Source organism: Arachis ipaensis, chromosome B7, assembly GCF_059453495.1.
Source record: "Arachis ipaensis isolate K30076 ecotype BB chromosome B7, ASM5945349v1, whole genome shotgun sequence".
Lineage (NCBI taxonomy): Eukaryota > Viridiplantae > Streptophyta > Magnoliopsida > Fabales > Fabaceae > Arachis > Arachis ipaensis.
This window is the reverse complement of record NC_142442.1, coordinates 96,022,700-96,043,314: the sequence shown is the minus strand read 5'-3', so window position 1 is coordinate 96,043,314 and position 20,615 is coordinate 96,022,700. Positions and strand designations below refer to the sequence as shown.

At 39.8% G+C, this 20,615-nt stretch overlaps 2 non-coding genes across 2 annotated transcripts; one reads left to right on the top strand and one right to left on the bottom strand.

The window, feature by feature from the left end:
* Positions 1 to 298: 298 nt before the first annotated feature.
* On the bottom strand, positions 299 to 406 carry LOC148553436 (small nucleolar RNA R71). Its single transcript, XR_015893290.1, has one exon. It is a non-coding gene; the product is annotated as a small nucleolar RNA R71 (small nucleolar RNA).
* An 18,675-nt stretch (positions 407 to 19,081) lies between these two features.
* Positions 19,082 to 19,189, top strand: LOC148553435 (small nucleolar RNA R71). The gene has a single exon (XR_015893490.1). It is a non-coding gene; the product is annotated as a small nucleolar RNA R71 (small nucleolar RNA).
* Positions 19,190 to 20,615: the final 1,426 nt, after the last annotated feature.

Here is a 20,615-nt window from a genome sequence, read left to right as displayed (position 1 = left end):
TGGAGCAAACAACTTTGAGCTTAAGCCTCAATTAGTTTCTCTAATGCAACAGAATTGCAAGTTTCATGGACTTCCATTGGAAGATCCTCATCAGTTCCTAGCTGAATTCTTGCAAATCTGTGATACTGTCAAGACCAATGGGGTTGACCCTGAAGTCTATAGACTTATGCTTTTTCCTTTTGCTGTAAGAGACAGAGCTAGGACATGGTTGGATTCACAACCTAAAGAAAGCTTGAACACTTGGGAAAAGCTAGTTAATTCCTTCTTGGCAAAGTTCTTTCCACCTCAAAAATTGAGCAAGCTTAGAGTGGAAGTCCAAACCTTCTGACAGAAGAAAGGTGAATCCCTCTATGAAGCTTGGGAAAGATACAAGCAATTGATTAGAAGATGTCCTTCTGACATGCTTTCTGAATGGAGCATCATAGGTATTTTCTATGATGGTCTGTCTGAACTATCCAAGATGTCATTGGATAGCTCTACTGGAGGATCTCTTCATCTGAAGAAGACACCTGCAGAAGCTCAGGAACTCATTGAAATGGTTGCAAATAACCAATTCATGTACACTTCTGAAAGGAATCCTGTGCATAATGGGACAACTCAGAAGAAAGGAGTTCTTGAGATTGATACTCTGAATGCCATATTGGCTCAGAATAAAGTATTGACCCAACAAGTCAATATGATTTCTCAGACTCTGTTTGGAATGCAAGCAGCAATAGGCAGTACTAAGGAAGCTTTCTCTGAAGAAGAAGCTTATGATCCTGAGAACCCAGCAATGGAAGAGGTGAATTACATGGGAAAACCCTATGGAAACACCTATAATCCTTCATGAAGAAATCATCCAAATCTCTCATGGAAGGATCAACAGAGACCTCAACAAAGTTTCAACAACAATAATGGTGGAAGAAACAGGTTTAGCAATAGCAAACCTTTTCCATCATCTTCTCAGCAACAGACAGGGAATTCTAAGCAAAGCCACACTGACTTAGCAACCATTGTCTCTGATCTAATCAAAATCACTTAAAGTTTCATGACTGAAATAAGGTCCTCCATTAGAAATTTGGAGGCACAAGTGGGTCAGCTGAGTAAGAAAATTACTGAACTCCCTCCTAGTACTCTCCCAAGCAATACAGAAGAGAATCCAAAGAGAGAGTGCAAGGCCATAAACACGTCTCACATGGCTGAACCTGGAGAGGAGGATGAGGCAGTGATCTCCACTGAGGAAGACCTCAATGGACGTCCACTGACCTCCATGGAGGTCCCTAAAGAGTAACCATGGGAATCTGAGGCTCGCACTAAGACCATAGAGATTCCATTGAATTTACTTTTGCCATTCATGAGCTCTGATGAGTATTCTTCCTCTAAAGAGGATGAAGATATTACTGAAGAGCAAGTTGCTAAGTACCTTGGAGCAATCATGAAGCTAAATGCCAAGTTGTTTGGTAATGAGACTTGGGAGGATGAACCTCCATTGCTCATCAAAGAACTGGATGACTTGACTAGGCAGAAATTACCTCTGAAGAGACAAGACCCTGGAAAATTCTCAATCCCTTGTACCATAGTGGTGCACGAATTGTGAATCACACTTTTCACAACGCGTACCACTAACCAGCAAGTGCACTGGGTCGTCCAAGTAATACCTCACGTGAGTAAGGGTCGAATCCCACGGAGATTGTTGGTTTGAAGCAATCTATGGTTATCTTGTAAATCTTAGTCAGGAAGTCAATTATGTTTATCAGTTGAATTGCGAATAAACAATAGAGCATGGATTAAAGGTCACTTGTTATGCAGTAATGGAGAATATGTTGGAGTTTTGGAGATGCTTTGTCTTCTGAATCTCTGCTTTCCTCTGTCTTCTTGTTCACGCACGCACGTCCTCCTATGGCAAGCTGTGTGTTGGTGGATCACCGTTGTCAATGGCTACCTTCCATCCTTCCAGTGAAAACTACACTCACGCGCTCTGTCACAGCACGGCTAATCACCGGTTGGTTCTCGATCCGGTTGGAATAGGATTTACTATCCTTTTGCGTCTGTCACTAACGCCCAGCCTTCAAGAGTTTGAAGCTCGTCACAGTCATTCAATCCTTGAATCCTACTCGGAATACCGCAGACAAGGTTTAGACTTTCCGGATTCTCATGAATGCCGCCATCAGTTCTAGCTTATACCACGGAGATTCTGATTAAGAGATCTCAGAGATACTCATTCAATCGGATATAGAACGGAGGTGGTTGTCAGGCACACGTTCATGGTTTGAGGAAGGTGATGAATTTCACGGATCATCACCTTCATCACAGTTAAGCGCGAATGAACATCTTAGATAGGAACAAGCGTGTTTGAATGGAAAACAGAAATACTTGCATTAATTTATCGAGACATAGCAGAGCTCCTCACCCCCAACAATGGGGTTTAGAGACTCATGCCGTCAGAGAATACAAAGTTTAGATCTGAAAATGTCATGAGATACAAAATAAGTCTCTAAAAGTTGTTTAAATACTAAACTAGTAGCCTAGGTTTACAAAAAATTGGATAAACTATGATGGATGATGCAGAAATTCACTTCTGGGGCCCACTTGGTGTGTGCTGGGGCTGAGACTTAAGCAATTCACGTGCAGAGGCCATTTGTGGAGTTGAACGCCAGTTTTTGTGCCAGTTTGGGCGTTCAACTCCAGTTTTTGACCCTTTTCTGGCGCTGGACGCCAGAATTGGGCAGAGGACTGGCGTTGAACGCCAGTTTACGTCGTCTATTCTTGTGAAAAGTATGGCCTATTATATATTTCTGGAAAGCCCTGGAAGTCTACTTTCCAACGCAATTGGAAGCACGCCATTTAGAGTTCTGTAGCTCCAGAAAATCCACTTTGAGTGCAGGGAGGTCAGAATCCAACAGCATCAGCAGTCCTTTTTCAGTCTGAATCAGATTTTTGCTCAACTCCTTCAATTTCAGCCAGAAAAATACCTGAAATTACAGAAAAACACACAACTCATAGTAAAGTCCAGAAATATGAATTTTTCCTAAAAACTAATAGAAATAGACTAAAAACTAACTAAAACATACTCAAAACTATATGAAATTATCCCCAAAAAGCGTATAAAATATCCGCTCATCACATAGGCACCATGAACTTTGAGAAGGCTCTGTGTGACCTAGGGTCAAGAATAAACCTCATACCTCTCTCTGTAATGGAGAAGCTAGGGATCATTGAGGTACAAGCTGCGAGAATCTCACTGGAGATGGCAGACAATTCAAAGAAACAGGCTTATGGACTTGTAGAGGATGTCTTGGTAAAGGTTGAAGGCCACTACATCCCTGCTGACTTCATAATCCCAGAGACTGGGAAGTGTATGGATGAATCCATCATCCTTGGCAGACCCTTCCAAGCCATAGCAAAAGCTGTGATTGATGTTAACAGAGGAGAATTGATCATTCAAGTGAATGGAGACTCCCTTGTGTTTAAAGCTCAAGGATATCCCTCTGTCACCATGGAGAGGAAGCATGAAGAGCTTCTCTCAATACATAGTCAAACAGAGCCCCCACAGTCAAACTCTAAGTTTGGTGTTGGGAGGCCACAACCAAACTTTAAGTTTGGTGTTGAACCCCCACATTCAAACTCTAAGTTTGGTGTTGGGAGGTTCCAACATTGCTCTAAACATCTGTGAGGCTCCATGAGAGCCACTGTCAAGCTATTGACATTAAAGAAGCGCTTGTTGGGAGGCAACCCAATTATTTTTACTTATCTATGTTAAATTTCTATTTTCTTTTGTTATTTTATGTTTTCTGTAGGTTGATGATCATGTGAAGTCACAAAAATAATTGAAAAAGCAAAAATAGAAGGAAAAACAAAATGAAAAATAGAACACCCTGGAGGAGAAACTTACTGGCGTTTAAATGCCAGTAAGGGTAGCAGAATGGGCATTAAACGCCCAGTCTGGTACCATTCTGGGCGTTTAACGCCAGAAATGGGCACCAGACTGGCGTTTAACGCCAGGAATGGGCAAGAAGCTGGCGTTAAACACCAGAAATGGGTAGCAGCCTGGCGTTTAACACCAAGATTGGCAGCAAGATGCGTTTTACACGCCACATGGTGCAGGGATGAGAAATCCTTGACACCTCAGGATCTGTGGACCCCACAGGATCCCCACCTACCCCACCTCTCTCTCTCTTCTTCACCCATTCACCAATCACCTCAATACCTCTTCCCTAAAAACCCCTCACCTATCAAATCCCACCATTCTCTTTACCACTCACATCCATCCTTCATAAAACCCCACCTACCTCACCATTCAAATTCAAACCACTTTCCCACCCAAACCCACCCATAATAGCCGAACCATACCCCCTCCATTCCTATATAAACCCGTCTTCACTCCTTCATTTTCACACAACATACACACTACCTATCCCCCTTGGCCGAAACACAAAGCCCCCTCCATCTCCTCTATTTCTTATTCTTCTACTCTTTTCTTTTTTCTTTTGCTCGAGGATGAGCAACCTTCTAAGTTTGGTGTGGTAAAAGCTAAAGCTTTTTTTTGTTTTTCCATAACCATTAATGGCACCAAAGGCCGGAGAAACCTCTAGAAAGAGGAAAGGGAAGGCAAAAGCTTCCACCTCCGAGTCATGGAAGATAGAGAGATTCCTCTCAAGGATGCATCAAGACCACTTCTATAAAGTTGTGGCCAAGAAGAAGGTGATCTCCGAGGTCCCTTTTAAACTCAAAAAGGGCGAATATCTGGAGATCCGACATGAGATTCGAAGAAGAGGTTGGGAAGTTCTCACCAACCCCATTCGACAAGTCAGAATCTTAATGGTTCAAGAGTTCTATGCCAATGCATGGATCACCAAGAAGCATGATCAAAGTGTGAACCTGGACCCTAAGAATTGGCTTACAATGGTCCAAGGGAAATACTTAGACTTTAGTCCGGAAAATGTAAGGTTGGCATTCAATTTGCCTATGATGCAAGGAGATGCACACCCATACATTAGAAGGGTCAACTTTGATCAAAGGTTGGACCAAGTCCTCATGGACATCTGTGAAGAGGGCGCTCAATGGAAGAGAGATTCAAGAGGGAAGCCGGTTCAACTAAGAAGGCATGACCTCAAGCCCGTGGCTAGGGGATGGTTGGAGTTCATCCAACGCTCAATCATTCCTACTAGCAACCGATCTGAAGTTACTATGGACCGGGCTATCATGATTCATAGCATCATGATTAGAGAGGAAGTAGAAGTTCATGAGGTTATATCCCAAGAACTCTACAAGGTAGCGGACAAGTCCTCTACTCTGGCAAGGTTAGCCTTCCCTCATCTTATTTGTCCCCTCTGCAATTTAGCTGGAATTGACATAGAGGAAGACATCCTCATTGATGAGGACAAGCCCATCACTAAGAAAAGGATGGAGCAAATAAGAGATCCCACTCATGGACAAGAGCATGAGGAAACTCCTTATCATGAAGTCCCTGAGATGCCTCAAGGGATGCATTTTCCTCCACAAAACTATTGGGAGCAAATCAACACCTCCCTAGGAGAATTAAGTTCCAACATGGGACAACTAAGGGTGGAGCACCAAGAGCATTCCATCCTCCTCCATGAAATTAGAGAAGACCAAAGAACCATAAGAGAGGAACAACAAAGGCAAGGAAGAGATATTGAGGAGCTCAAGCACTCCATAAGATCTTCAAGAGGAAGAACAAGCCACCATCACTAAGGTGGACACGTTCTTTAATTTCCTTGTTCTTTATTTTCTGTTTTTTTTTTCGAAAATTGTGCTTTATGTTTATTTATGTTTGTGTCTTTATTACATGATCATTAGTGTCTAAGTGTCTATGCCTTAAAGCTATGAAAATGAATCCATCACCTTTCTTAAATGAAAAATATTTTTAATTGAAAAAGAAAAAGAAGTGCATGAATTTCAAATTTTAAAATAGTTTAGTTATTTTGATGTGGTGGCAATACTATTGTTTTTCTGAATGAATGCTTGAACAGTGCATATTTTCGAATTTGATTGTTTATGAATGTTAAAATTGTTGGCTCTTGAAAGACTGATGGGAAAAAGGAGAAATGTTATCTGATGATCTGAAACATCATAAAATTGATTCTTGAAGTAAGAAAAAGCAATGAAAAGCTTGCAGAAAAAAAAGAAAAAAAAAAAGAGGCGAAAAAATAAAAAAATAAAAAATAAAAAAAATAAAAAAGAAAAGAAAAAAAGAAAAGCAAGCAGAGAAAGCCAATACCCCTTTAAACCAAAAGGCAAGGGTGATAAAAAGGATCCAAGGCTTTGAGCATCAGTGGATAGGAGGGCCCACAGGAATAAAATCCAGGCCTAAGTGGCTAAACCAAGCTGTCCCTAACCATGTGCTTGTGGCGTGAAGGTGTCAAGTGAAAACTTGAGACTGAGCGGTTAAAGTCGAGGTCCAAAGCAAAAAGAAGAGTGTGCTTAAGAACCCTGGACACCTCTAATTGGGGACTCTAGCAAAGCTGAGTCACAATCTGAAAAGGTTCACCCAGTTATGCGTCTGTGGCATTTATGTATCCGGTGGTAATACTGGAAAACAAAGTGCTTAGGGCCAGGGCCAAGACTCATAAAGTAGCTGTGTTCAAGAATCAACATACTTAACTAGGAGAATCAATAACACTATCTGGATTCTGAGTTCCTATAGATGCCAATCATTCTGAACTTCAAGGAATAAAGTGAGATGCCAAAACTGTTCAGAAGCAAAAAGCTAAAAGCCCCGCTCATCTAATTAATACTGATCTTCATAGATGTTTTTGGAATTCATTGTATATTCTCTTCTTTTTATCCTATTTGATTTTCAGTTGCTTGGGGACAAGCAACAATTTAAGTTTGGTGTTGTGATGAGCGGATAATTTATACGCTTTTTGGCATTGTTTTTAGTATGTTTTTGGTATATTTTAATTAGTTTTTATTATATTTTTATTAGTTTTTAATTAAAAATCACAATTCTGGACTTTACTATGAGTTTGTGTGTTTTTCTGTGATTTCAGGTATTTTCTGGCTGAAATTGAGGGACCTGAGCAAAAATCTGATTCAGAGGCTGAAAAAGGACTGCAGATGCTGTTGGATTCTGACCTCCCTGCACTCAAAGTGAATTTTCTGGAGCTACAGAAGCCCAATTGGGGCGCTCTCAATTGCGTTAGAAATTAGACATCATGGGCTTTCCAGAAATATATAATAGTTCATACTTTGCCCGAGATTTGATGGCCCAAACAGGCGTTCCAAGTCAGCTCAAGAATTCTGGTGTTTAACGCCGGAACTAGCACAAAAGCTGGAGTTAAACGCCCAAACTGGCACAAAAGCTGGCGTTTAACTCCAAGAAAAGTCTCTACACATGGAAGCTTCAACCCTCAGCCCAAGCACACACCAAGTGGGCCCGGAAGAAGATTTCTGCATTAATTACTGATTTCAGTAAACCCTAGGCTACTAGTTATCTATAAATAGGACCTTTTGCTATTGTATTTTTCATCTTTTGATCATCCTGGAATCATGGAGGCTGGCCATTCGGCCATGCCTAGACCTTGTTCTTATGTATTTTCAACGGTGGAGTTTCTACACACCATAGATTAAGGTGTGGAGCTCTGCTGTTCTTCATGAATTAATACAATTACTATTGTTTTTCTATTCAACTCAAGTCTATTTCTTCTTCAAGATATTCATTCGCACCCAATAACATGATGAATGTGATGATTATGTGACACTCATCACCATTCTCACCTATGAACGTGTGACTGAAAACCACTTCCGTTCTACATGCAAACAAGCTTGAATGTGTATCTCTTGGGTTTCTAATCTAAGATTGGAACCTTCGTGGTATAGGCTAGAATTATTGGCGGCCATTCCTGAGATCCGGAACGTCTAAACCTTGTTTGTGGTATTCTGAGTAGGATCTGGGAAGGGATGACTGTGACGAGCTTCAAACTCGCGATTGTTGGGCGTGTGACAGACACAAAAGGATCAATGGATCCTATTCCAACATGATCGAGAACCGACAGATGATTAGCCGTGCGGTGACAGCGCATTTGGAACATTTTCACTGAGAGGATGGGAAGTAGCCATTGACAACGGTGATGCCCAACATAAAGCTTGCCATGGAAAGGAGTATGAATGATTGGAAGAAGGCAATAGGAAAGCAGAGGTTCAGGAGGAACAAAGCATCTTCATATGCTTATCTGAAATTCCAACCAAAGAATTACATAAGTATCTCTATCTTTATTTTATGTTCTATTTATCTTTTAATTATCAATTCTCTATCACCATCTGAATTAGCCTGACTGAGATTTACAAGGTGACCATAGCTTGCTTCAAGCCGACAGTCTCCGTGGGATCGATCCTTACTCACGTAAGGTATTACTTGGACGACCCAGTGCACTTACTGGTTTGTTGTGCGGAATTGTGACAAAGTGTGATTCACGTTTAAGAGCTCCAAGTCCTTTGGCGCCATTGTTGATGATCACAATTTCGTACACCAATGATCAATACATGAGTATGTACCCAATTCCCAAGATTTTCAACATAAATACAAAATATACTTTTATCTCTACCCAATGTTCCCAACTCTCCCAAAATCAAATGATAAACACTCTCACTAGCCTAAGCTAATCAAAGATCCAAATTAAGGACATTTATTATTTTTCGCTTTAGGCTTGTAATGTGCTAAAATTAAGAACAAATGGGTTTAATATAGGTTCAAAGTTGGTTAGCAATAGAAGATAAAAGATAGGCTATTTGGGTAAGTGAGCTATTTGAAACAATGGCCTCAATCGTATAAATGAGTGTATACACAAAATAATGGACATAAAGAATCAAACAAATCAAGGCTTACAATCATAGGAAGAGAATAATGCACACAAGAATAAAAATAAGTGGTTATATGATGTAACCACACAATTTGGCTCAAGTCTCACATGCTTCTATTCTCAGCTCAAAACATGTTCCACAACATGTAATTCAAACAAGTTCTAAAAAAAATTTTCCCAATCAATTGGGTGCCCTATAGATAAAATGCTTGAAAAAATCTCATTAATTTGACTAAGCTTATTATATATAGATGCAAAATAAGAAAATGCAACTAAAATCCTAAAAAGACCTAAAATGAGATGCAAAAGTGTTGGGATTAGAACTTGCCACCCAAAGGCACTAACTGGTCGGACGACCTCCCCACACTTAAAAGTTTGCACCGTCTTCGGTGCACTCAAAGATGAGCAAGGGGGTACGGAGACTCTCTAAATTGCCACCCTCAGATGGCGGATCAACCGGTTGCTGCATGTTCTTTCTTCCCACTTCTATTTTTGCTTTTATGGTGCATTGGACATGAAAAATAGAAAATAACACCGTAAGATAAGAACATACAAAAGCAAGGAAGCGTGAATTGTTAGAATGAGGTAAGTCACTAGAATGAAGTGAGTGAATTAGTGTGACATTAGTGAAAAATAGGTGTATGAATTCTAAATTAGGCGCCCTTTAGAACATACACACTATCATAGAGAGATATGTCACAATTACACAAAAGAAAGTATACACTTCACTCATTCTAGTGTGTTTGAGATGCTTTTAAACTTGTAGATTAAGACAACCCAACAAGCAATAAAGAAGCATGAAAGCATTCAAGCAAAGTCAAGCAATTATGAATTGGATAATGGATGGACATTGATTGATGTGCAAGGTAACTTTAATGAACAAGGTGGAATGCAAAACTTACACATCAAACGATGACACATATTAAGTTTATTTGCAATACCTAAGTGACATAGAAGTGGAGCACATGGATGCTATGGAACTTAAGACAGAGAATATAAAAGTGAAAATCAATCACATAGCAAACATGGTCCACAAAGCTTAGAGAGCTCAAAAATATGTCACTTAGGTAAGCTTTCGTTCCAATTTCACAATTCCTCAATCTCAATGCATGAAATAGGTGAGGTAAATAAGGCTCAATCATGAATAAGTAACACTAAAGAAACAATGCATCGATAATGTACAATTGCCTAACAATAGATGATGAATGCATGGTGGCCAAAACATGCAATTCAAAGAGTTATGATGCATGAAGGTAATGTAACATGTACGTGGTATTCACAAATATTAAGCATGAAAAGTTCCAAACCAAGTAACCAATTATAACCTCAACAAGAATCCAACAACGAATATAAACAAAATTGATATTAATATAACATCCCATTAGCAATCAGCAGCAGTAAACAGTAAACAAGATTAGTAATCCAACACTTATAATGGAAAACAAAAATTAAACAAAAATTAAACTAACTAACTAACTAGAAGAAATGGTGTTACATGGTGTTTGGTAGTGTTGGATGATGTTTGAAGGGTGGAAAGAAAAGTGGAGAAGAGAGAAGAAGGAAAGAAATGGAAAGAAGATGCGAAAAGAAGTGTGTGAAAGAAGAGCAACCCACGTGTGTGCATGGAGTGGTGAAATGGGTACGACACGTACGCGTAAATCACACGCGCGCGTCGATGGGTTATTTAGAGAGCGACGCGTACGTGTGACGTACGCGTATGCGTGATTTGGCCTGCGCGTTTTGCACAGTGTTCGCGCGCTGCTCGCACAACTCTCGAGAAGATGGCTTGGGGGTGAAAATATGCAATCCACGCATACGCGTGCATGACGCGTGCGCGTGGATGTTTGAAAACGCTTGTGTCACGCGTACGCGTGGATTGGTGCACTGTTATTTTCAAAATTTTTCATGTTTTTGCACCAAACCAAGCTTTCCAAACCTCCAAACAACTACCAAAACACCATAAAACCTTTTTCAACATACTAAACTACCAACTAAACTCAACAAATCAATAAAAACATGAAATCAAGCTAATTTTACCAATACTTACAAAAGAGAAAAAGGAAATATTTTACCATGGTGGGGTGTCTCCCACCTAGCACTTTTAGTTTAAGTCCTTAGGTTGGACATTTGGTGGGGGTCCTTGCTATGGTGGTTTATGCTTGAATTCATCCTTGAATCCCCACCAATGTTTGCATCTCCAACGTCCACCGGGATCCCAAATTAGGCGCACAAGGCCTTCAAATAAGCTTAGGTAGATGACAGGGCCCCAAGAGTTTTGATTGTTGAAATGGATTCTGGGGTCCCAACCCTTGTTCATGCACCCATCTTTTTGTTGACTACCATAGTTAAATTTGGGTGACAAGGCTTTTGAATTCTCAATTAAGCATCTAAACATTCTCCTAGACCCATGCAATTTGGTTCTACACCACCCATTGCTATTCAACTTTGAGCATGCAACCATCATGAACTTAGAGTGATATTTCCAACCACTACACAACTCTCCCTTACTCTTAACTCCACAAAGAGCTCTAAGTTGACCATCATTTTCAATCAAACCATATTCAAGTGAGAAGGTAAATCTTAAGGATAAGAATTTTACCCACTTGAATGTTGTGTAGGATGGTGACTTAGGAAGGGGTAGTCCCAATGATCTTGCAATCTTCACTCCCTTGTGCTCTTCCTTGACTATCTCCACCTCTTTACAACTTTCTTCAACTTCAACCTCTTCCTCTTGGTGGCTTTCTTCCAATTCAATCTCTTCTTCAGTGCTCACCAAGGGCATGAGAGGTTGTGCATCTTCTTCTTTGACCTCAATTTCAAGCCCAATGGGGGAGGATTCAATTGTAGATAAGAATTCATCAATAATTGAATCCATCTCTTGATCAACCTCTTCAAAATCTTCAACCATGATATGCCTTGGAGGTTGTACACACTCCTCAACATCAATATCAAGCTTCTTGGAAGAGGGCTCTCTAATGCTATATTCCCATGGACCTCTAACATCTCCTAGGTTTTCAACCACTACTCTCTTTTCAATCATCTCTACCCTCTCCTCTTGTTGCACTCCTTGCTTCAATTCTCTTCTTCACCTTGAAGCTCCAAACTCACTTCCTCACTGTGCTCCTTGATTGCTTCTCCACACTCAACAATGGGAGTGCTCTCTTCACATAAGCTTAGGCAGGATGAGTATATGTTGCTAATGGCTTCCGCCATGATAGCCATCTTGGCTTCTAGCTACTTAAACTCCTTTTCCATCCACTCTTGTTGCCTTTGCATATGAGAGTCAAGGTCTCTTAGTTCTAGCATGAGGGCTTCATCGGGGGGCGGTGGTGGAAGATAGGGTTCATTGTTTGAGGGAAAGGCGTTGTAGTTGGAAGGTGGTTCATATGGGTAAGGGCATGGAGATGGTGTATATGGCTCATAAGATGGTTGGTATGGTGGATGAGGATTAGGGTCAGATGGAGGTGTTTGGTGGTATGGGGGCTTGTGAGTAAGGTGGTTCAAAACCATGTTGAAAGGGTGGTTCATAGGCATGTGGTGGAGGTCATTGACAACCACAATGAGGGTCACCGCATCTATTAGATTGATATGTATTAGGAGTGGAATTATACCTATAAAAGATCGGAGGAGGTTGTTGCCAAGAAGGGTGGTGCACGAAATTGTGATCTCAGGCAACGGCGCCAAAAACTCAGTACGCACGTCTTAATAAATCGTTTTTCATTCACAACTTCGATACAACTAACCAGCAAGTGCACTGGGTCATCCAAGTAATAAAACCTTACGTGAGTAAGGGTCGATCCCATGGAGATTGTTGGTATGAAGCAAGCTATGGTCATACTGTAAATCTCAGTCAGGCGGATATCAAATGGTTATGGAGTTTTCGAATAATAATAATAAATAAACAGAAAATAAAGATAGAAATACTTATGTAGATCATTGGTGAGAATTTCAGATAAGCGTATAGAGATATTTTCGTTCCTCTGAACCTCTGCTTTCGTGCTGTCTTCATCCAATCATTCCTACTCCTTTCCATGGCAAGCTTTCTGTAAGGCATCACCGTTGTCAATGGCTACATCCCATCCTCTCTGTGAAAAAGGTCCAAATGCTCTGTCACGGCACGACTAATCATCTGGAGGTTCTCGATCATACTGGAATAGGATTCACCTTCCTTTTGCGTCTGTCACTACGCCCAGCACTCGCGAGTTTGAAGCTCGTCACAGCCATCCCTTCCCAGATCCTACTCGGAATACCACAGACAAGGTTTAGACTTTCAAGATCTCAGAAATGGCCATCCATGGGTTTTAACTTATACCACGAAGATTCTAATATCTCGGACTCGGTCCTTTGTATTAGATATCTAAGAGATACTCATTCTAGCTTGTTTGCATGTAGAACGGAAGTGTTTGTCAAGCACGCGTTCATAAGTGAGAATGATGATGAGCGTCACATAATCATCACATTCATCATGTTATTGGGTGCAAATGGATATCTTAGAAGCGGAATAAGTTGAATTGAATAGAAAAACAGTAGTACCTTGCATTAAATCATGATGAACAGCAGAGCTCCACACCTTAATCTATGGAGTGCAGAAACTCTACCGTTGAAAATACATAAGTGATGAAGGTTCAGGCATGGCCGAATGGCCAGCCCTCAAACGTGATCAATATGATCCAAAGTTGAACTAAAAATCATAAGATGTAAATACAATAGTAAAAAGTCCTATTTATACTAAACTAGTTACTAGGGTTTACAGAATTGAGTAAATAATGTAGAAATCCACTTCTGGGGCCCACTTGGTGTGTGCTTGGGCTGAGCTTGATGTTTACACGTGGAGAGGTCATTCTTGGAGTTGAACGCCAGTTTGTAACGTGTTTCTGGCGTTGAACTCCACTTTGCAACTTGTTTCTGGCGCTGGACGCCAGACTGCAGCATGGAACTGGCGTTGAACGCCAATTTACGTCATCAATACTTATTCAAAGTATTGACTATTATATATTTCTGGAAAGCCCTGGATGTCTACTTTCTAACGCAATTGAAAGTGCGCCATTTGTAGTTTTGTAGCTCCAGAAAATGCACTTTGAGTGCAGGAAGGTCAGAATCCAACAGCATCAGCAGTCCTTCTTCAACCTCTGAATCTGATTTTTGCTCAAGTCCCTCAATTTCAGCCAGAAAATACTTGAAATCATAAAAAAACACACAAACTCATAGTAAAGTCCAAAAATGTGATTTTTAATTAAAAACTAATAAAAATATACTAAAAACTAACTAAATCATACTGAAAATATACTAAAAACAATGCCAAAAAGTGTATAAATTATCCGCTCATCACAACACCAAACTTAAATTGTTTCTTGTCCCCAAGCAACTAAAAATCAAATAGGATAAAAAGAAGAGAATATACTATAAATTCCAAAATATCAATGAAACATAGCTCCAATCAGATGCGCGGGACTTGTAGCTTTTTGCCACTTGAATAGTTTTGGCATCTCACTTTATCCATTGAAGTTCAGAATGATTGGCATCTATAGGAACTCAGAGTTCAGATGGTGTTATTGATTCTCCTAGTTCAGTATGTTGATTCTTGAACACAGCTACTTTATGAGTCTTGGCCGTGGCCTTAAGCACTTTGTTTTCCAGTATTACCACCGGATACACAAATACCACAGACACATAATTGGGTGAACCTTTTCAGATTGTGACTCAGCTTTGCTAAAGTCCCCAATTAGAGGTGTCCAGGGTTCTTAAGCACACTCTTCTTTTACTTTGGACCTTGACTTTAACCGCTCAGTCTCAAGTTTTCACTTGACACCTTCACGCCACAAGCACATGGTTAGGGACAGCTTGGTTTAGCCGCTTAGGCCAGGATTTTATTCATTTAGACCCTCCTATCCACTGATGCTCAAAGCCTTGGGATCCTTTTTATTTACCCTTGCCTTTTGGTTTTAAGGGTTATTAGATTTTTGCTCTTGCCTTTTGGTTTTAAGAGCTTTTGGCTTTTTCTGCTTGCTTTTTCTTTTTCTCTTTTTTTTTCGCCATTTTTTTCTTTTTTTTTTCTGCAAGCTTTTTGTATTCACTTCTTTTTTCTTGCTTCAAGAATCATTTTTATGATTTTTTAGATTATCAAATAACATTTCTCATTTTCATCATTCTTTCAAGAGCCAACATATTTAACATTCTTAAACAACAACTTCAAAAGACATATGCACTATTCAAGCATTCATTCAGAAAACAAAAAGTATTGTCACCACATCAATATAATTAAACTAAGTTCAAGGATAAATTCGAAACTCATGTACTTCTTGTTCTTTTGAATTAAAAACATTTTTCATTTAAGAGAGGTGATGGATTCATAGGACATTCATAACTTTAAGACAAAGTTACTAAATACTAATGATCATGTAATAAGACACTAACATAGATAAGCACTTAACATAAAGAAAACAAAAAACAGAAAATTTGAGAACAAGGAATGAGTCCACCTTAGTGATGGTGGCATTTCCTTCTTGAGAAACTAATAATGTCCTTGAGCTCTTCTATGTGTCTTCCTTGTCTTTGTTGCTCCTCCCTCATTGCTTTTTGATCTTCTTTAATTTCATGAAGGATGATGGAGTGCTCTTGATGTTCCACCCTTAGTTGTCCCATGTTGGAACTTAATTCTCCTAGGGAGGTGTTGATTTGCTCCCAAAAATTCTGTGGAGGAAAGTGCATCCCTTGAGGCATCTCAGGGATTTCTTGGTGACGAGCTTCTTCATGCGTCTCTTGAGATCCATGAATAGGCTCTCTTGTTTGCTCCATCCTTTTCTTAATGATGGGCTTGTCCTCTTCAACGAGGATATCTCCCTCTATGTCAATCCCAGCCAAATTGCATAGGTGGCAAATGAGGTGAGAAAAGGCTAACCTTTCCGTAGTGGAGGACTTGTCAGCCACCTTGTATAGTTCTTGAGGTATAATCTCATGAACCTCCACTTCCTCCCCAATCATGATGCTATGGATCATGATGGCCCGGTCTATTGTAACTTCAGACCGGTTAGTAGTGGGAATGATTGAGCGTTGAATGAACTCCAACCATCCTCTAGCTACAGGCTTAAGGTCCAGTCTTCTCAGTTGAACCGGTTTGCCTTTTGAGTCAATCTTCCATTGAGCTCCTTCCACATATATGTCCATGAGGACTTGGTCCAACCTTTGATCAAAGTTGACTCTTCTTGTGTAGGGGCGTGCGTTCTCTTCCATCATTGGCAAGTTGAACGCCAACCTCACATTTTCCGGACTAAAATCTAAGTATTTCCCTCGAACCATGGTGAGATAATTCTTTGGGTTCGGGTTCTTACTTCGATCTTGGTTCCTAGTGATCCATGCATTAGCATAGAACTCTTGAACCATTAGAATTCTGACTTGTTGGATGGGGTTTGTTAGAACTTCCCAACCTCTTCTTTGGATCTCATGTCGGATCTTCAGATACTCATTTTTCTTGAGTTTGAAAGGGACCTCGGGGATCACCTTCTTCTTGGCCTGAACATCATAGAAGTGGTCTTGATGGGCTTTGGAGATGAATCTTTCCATCTCCCATGACTCAGAGGTGGAAGCTTTTGTCTTCCTTTTCCCTTTTCGAGAGGATTCTCCGGTCTTAGGTGCCATCAATGGTAATGGAAAAAAAAAGCTTATGCTTTTACCACACCAAACTTAGAATATTGCTCGCCCTCGAGCAAGAGAAGAAAGAAAGGAAGAAGAAGAAGAAGATATGGAAGAGAGGAAGAGAGGGTTGTGTTTCGGCCAAGAAGGGGATGAGAGGGTTGTGTGGTGTGAGAATGAAGAAGAATGGAAAGGTTTATATAGTGGAGGGAGAGGGGTTAAGGTTCGGCCATATAGGGTGGGTTTGGGTGGGAAAGTGATTTTGAATTTTGAAGGTAGGTGAGGTTTATGAGGTAGGTTTATGGGGAAGAGTGGATGGATGTGAGTGGTGAATGGGTAATAGGGAAGAGAGAGATTGAGGTGATTGGTGAAGGGTTTTGGGGAAAGGTGTTTATTGGGAAGAGAGGATGAATGAGAAGAGGGGAGAGTATGAGTGGAGGTAGGTGGGGATCCTGTGAGGTCCACAGATGCTGAGATGATCCTGTGGGGTCCACAGACCCTGAGGTGTCAAGGATTTACATCCCTGCACCATTGAGGCATGTAAAATGCCTTTGCATGCAATTCTGGCGTTGAATGCCAGTTCTATGCTTGTTTCTAGCGTTCAGCGCCAGCTTTCCTCAGTGTGTATTCCTGGCATCTGAACGCCAGGATGCTGCTTGTTTCTGGCATTCAACGCCAAATCCATGCTCTGTTCTGGCATTGAACGCCAGCCAGATGCTCCTTACTGGTGTTTAAACGCCAGCAAGCCCTTCCTCCAGGGTGTGATTTTTCTTCTGCTGTTTTTGATTCTGTTTCTAATTTTTCTATTTATCTTGTGACTCCACATGATCATGAACCTAATAAAACATGAAAGAATAATAAGAATGAAAATAAAATTAGATAGATAAATAAAAATTAGGTTGCCTCCCAACAAGTGCTTCTTTAATGTCAATAGCTTGACAGTGAGCTCTCATGGAGCCTCACTGATATTCAGAGCATTGTTGAGACTTCCCAACACCAAACTTAGAGTTTGGATATGGGAGTTCAACACCAAACTTAGAGTTTGGTTGTGGCCTCCCAACACCAAACTTAGAATTTGACTGTGGGGGCTCTGGTTGACTCTGCAGTGAGAGAAGCTTTTCATGCTTCATCTCCTTGGTTATAGAGAGAGATCCTTGAGTTTTAAACACAAGGTTGTCCTCATTTAGTTGAAGGATCAATTCCCCTCTGTCCACATCAATCACAACTCTTGTTGTGGCTAGGAAGGGTCTTCCAAGGATGATGGATTCATCCTCATCCTTCCCAGTATCTAGGATTATGAAATCAGCAGGGATGTGAAGGCCTTCAACCTTTACTAACATGTCCTCTACTTGTCCATAAGCCTGTTTTCTGGAATTGTCTGCCATCTCTAATGAGATTCTAGCAGCTTGTACCTCAAAGATTCCCAGTTTCTCCATTACAGAGAGTGGCATGAGGTTTATTCCTGACCCCAGGTTACATAGAGCCTTCTCAAAGGTCATAGTGCCTATGGTACAAGGTATTAGGAACTTTCCAGGATCCTGTTTCTGCTAAGGCAATGTCAGTTGATCCAGATCACTCAGTTCATTGATGAGCAAGGGAGGTTCATCTTCCCAAGTCTTATTACCAAATAGTTTGGGATTCAGCTTCATGATTGCACCAAGGTACTTGGCAACTTGCTCTTCAGTAACATCCTCATTCTCTTCAGAAGAAGAATACTCATCAGAGATCATGAAGGGCATAAGGAGGTTTAATGGAATCTCTATGGTCTCTAGATGAGCCTCAGATTCTTTTGGTTCCTCAAAGGGAAACTCCTTGTTGATCACTGGACGTCCCAGGAGGTCTTCCTCCTTGGGATTCATGTCCTCCCCTTCCTCCTTGAATTCGGCCACGATGGTTATATCAATGGCCTTGCAATCTCTCTTTGGATTCTCTTCTGTATTGCTTGGGAGAGTACTAGGAGGGGTTTCAGTGATCTTCTCACTCAGCTGGCCCACTTGTGCCTCCAAGTTTCTAATGGATGACCTTGTTTCATTCATGAAACTCAGAGTGGCCTTAGATAGATCAAAGACTAAATTTGCTAAGCTAGATGGATTCTGCTCAGAATTCTCTGTCTGTTGCTGAGTGGATGATGGAAAAGGTTTACTATTGTTAAACCTGTTTCTTCCACCATTATTAAAGCCTTGTTGAGGCTTTTTTTTATCCTTCCATGATAAATTTGGGTGATTTCTCCATGAGGGGTTATAGGTGTTCCCATAGGGTTCACCCATGTAATTTACCTCTGCTATTACAGGGTTCTCAGGATCATAAGCCTCTTCTTCAGAAGATGCCTCTTGAGTACTGTTGGATGCAGCTTGCATTCCATTCAGACTCTGAGAAATCATATTGACTTGCTGAGTCAATATTTTGTTCTGAGCCAATATGGCATTCAGAGTATCAATTTCAAGAACTCCCTTCTTCTGAGGTGTCCTATTACTCATAGGATTCCTCTCAGAAGTGTACATGAACTGGTTATTAGCAACCATGTCAATGAGTTCTTGAGCTTCTGCAGGCATTTTCTTTAGGTGAATAGATCCACCTGCAGAAGTATCCAATGACATCTTAGCTAATTCAGACAGACCATCATTGAATATATCCAAGATGGTCCATTCTGAAAGCATGTTAGAAGGACACTTTTTGGTCAGTTGCTTGTATCTTTCCCAAGCTTCATAGAGGGATTCACCTTCTTTCTGTCTGAAGGTTTGGACATCCACTCTAAGCTTACTAAGCTTTTGAGGAGGAAAGAACTTGGCCAAGAAAGTCGTGACCAGCTTATCCCAAGAGTTCAGGCTATCTTTGGGTTGAGAGTCCAACCACACTTTGGCTCTGTCTCTTACAACAAACGGGAAAAGCATAAGCCTGTAGACCTCGGGATCAACCCCATTGGTCTTAACAGTATCACAGATCTACAAGAATTCAGTCAAGAACTGAAAAGGATCTTCAGATGGAAGTCCATGAAACTTGCAGTTCTGTTGCATCAGAGAAACTAATTGAGGTTTAAGCTCAAAATTGTTTGCTCCAATAGCAGGAATGGAGATGCTTCTTCCATGTAAATTGGAATTAGGTGCAGTAAAGTCACCAAGCATCCTCCTTGCATTATTATTATTTTCGGCTGCCATCTCCTCTTCTTGTTCAAAAATTCCTGTAAGGTTGTCTCTGGATTGTTGTATTTTAACTTCTCTTAGATTCCTTTTCAGAGTCCTTTCAGGTTCAGGATCTGCTTCAACAAGAATGTTCTTGTCCTTGCTCCTGCTCATATGATAAAGAAGGGAATAACAAAGAAAATATGGAATCCTCTATGTCACAGTATAGAGATTCCTTCGTGTGAGTAGAAGAAGAAAAGAATGTAATGTAAAGAAGAGAAGAGGGAAAACTCGAACACAGAGAGGGAGGTGGTGTTCGAATTTTTGGATGGAAGAGAAGTGTTAGTAGATGAATAAATAAATAGAAGGAGATGAGAGAGAGAATTTTGAAATTTAATAAAAATTAAAATTGGAAGTTAGATTTCGAAAATTAAAGTTGAAATTAAATTAAAATTAAAACAATTAGTTAATTAAAAAGGAATTTTGAAAAAGGAGAGAGGGAATTTTCGAAAATAAGAGAGAGATGATTAGTTAGGTAGTTTTGAAAAAGATATGATTGAAAAAAAAGATAAAATTGATTGAAAAAGTTTTGAAATTTGTTTTTGAAAAAGATATGATTGAAATTTTAAAAGATATGATTGAAACAAAAAGATAAGATTTGAAAATCAATTTTTAAAAAGATAAGAAGTTAGAAAAGATTTTGAAATTGAATTTGAAAAAGATTTGAAAAGAAAATTAAAAAGATTTTATTTTGAAAACTAAAGTTGATTACTTGACTAACAAAAAACTAAAAAGATATGATTTTAAAATTTAAAGATTGAACCTTTCTTAATAGGCAAGTAACACTTGATATTTTTGAATCAATCATATTAAATGTTGGTATTATTTTCGAAAATATGAAATAAACATAAGAAAAAGATTTTTGAAAATCATTTTGGAATTTTCAAAAATTATGAAAGAAAAATGAAAAAGATTTGATTTTTGAAAAAGATTTGGAAAAGATAGAATTTTTAAATTGAAAATTTGATTTGACTTATAAGAAACAGCTAAATTTTAAAAAGTTTTG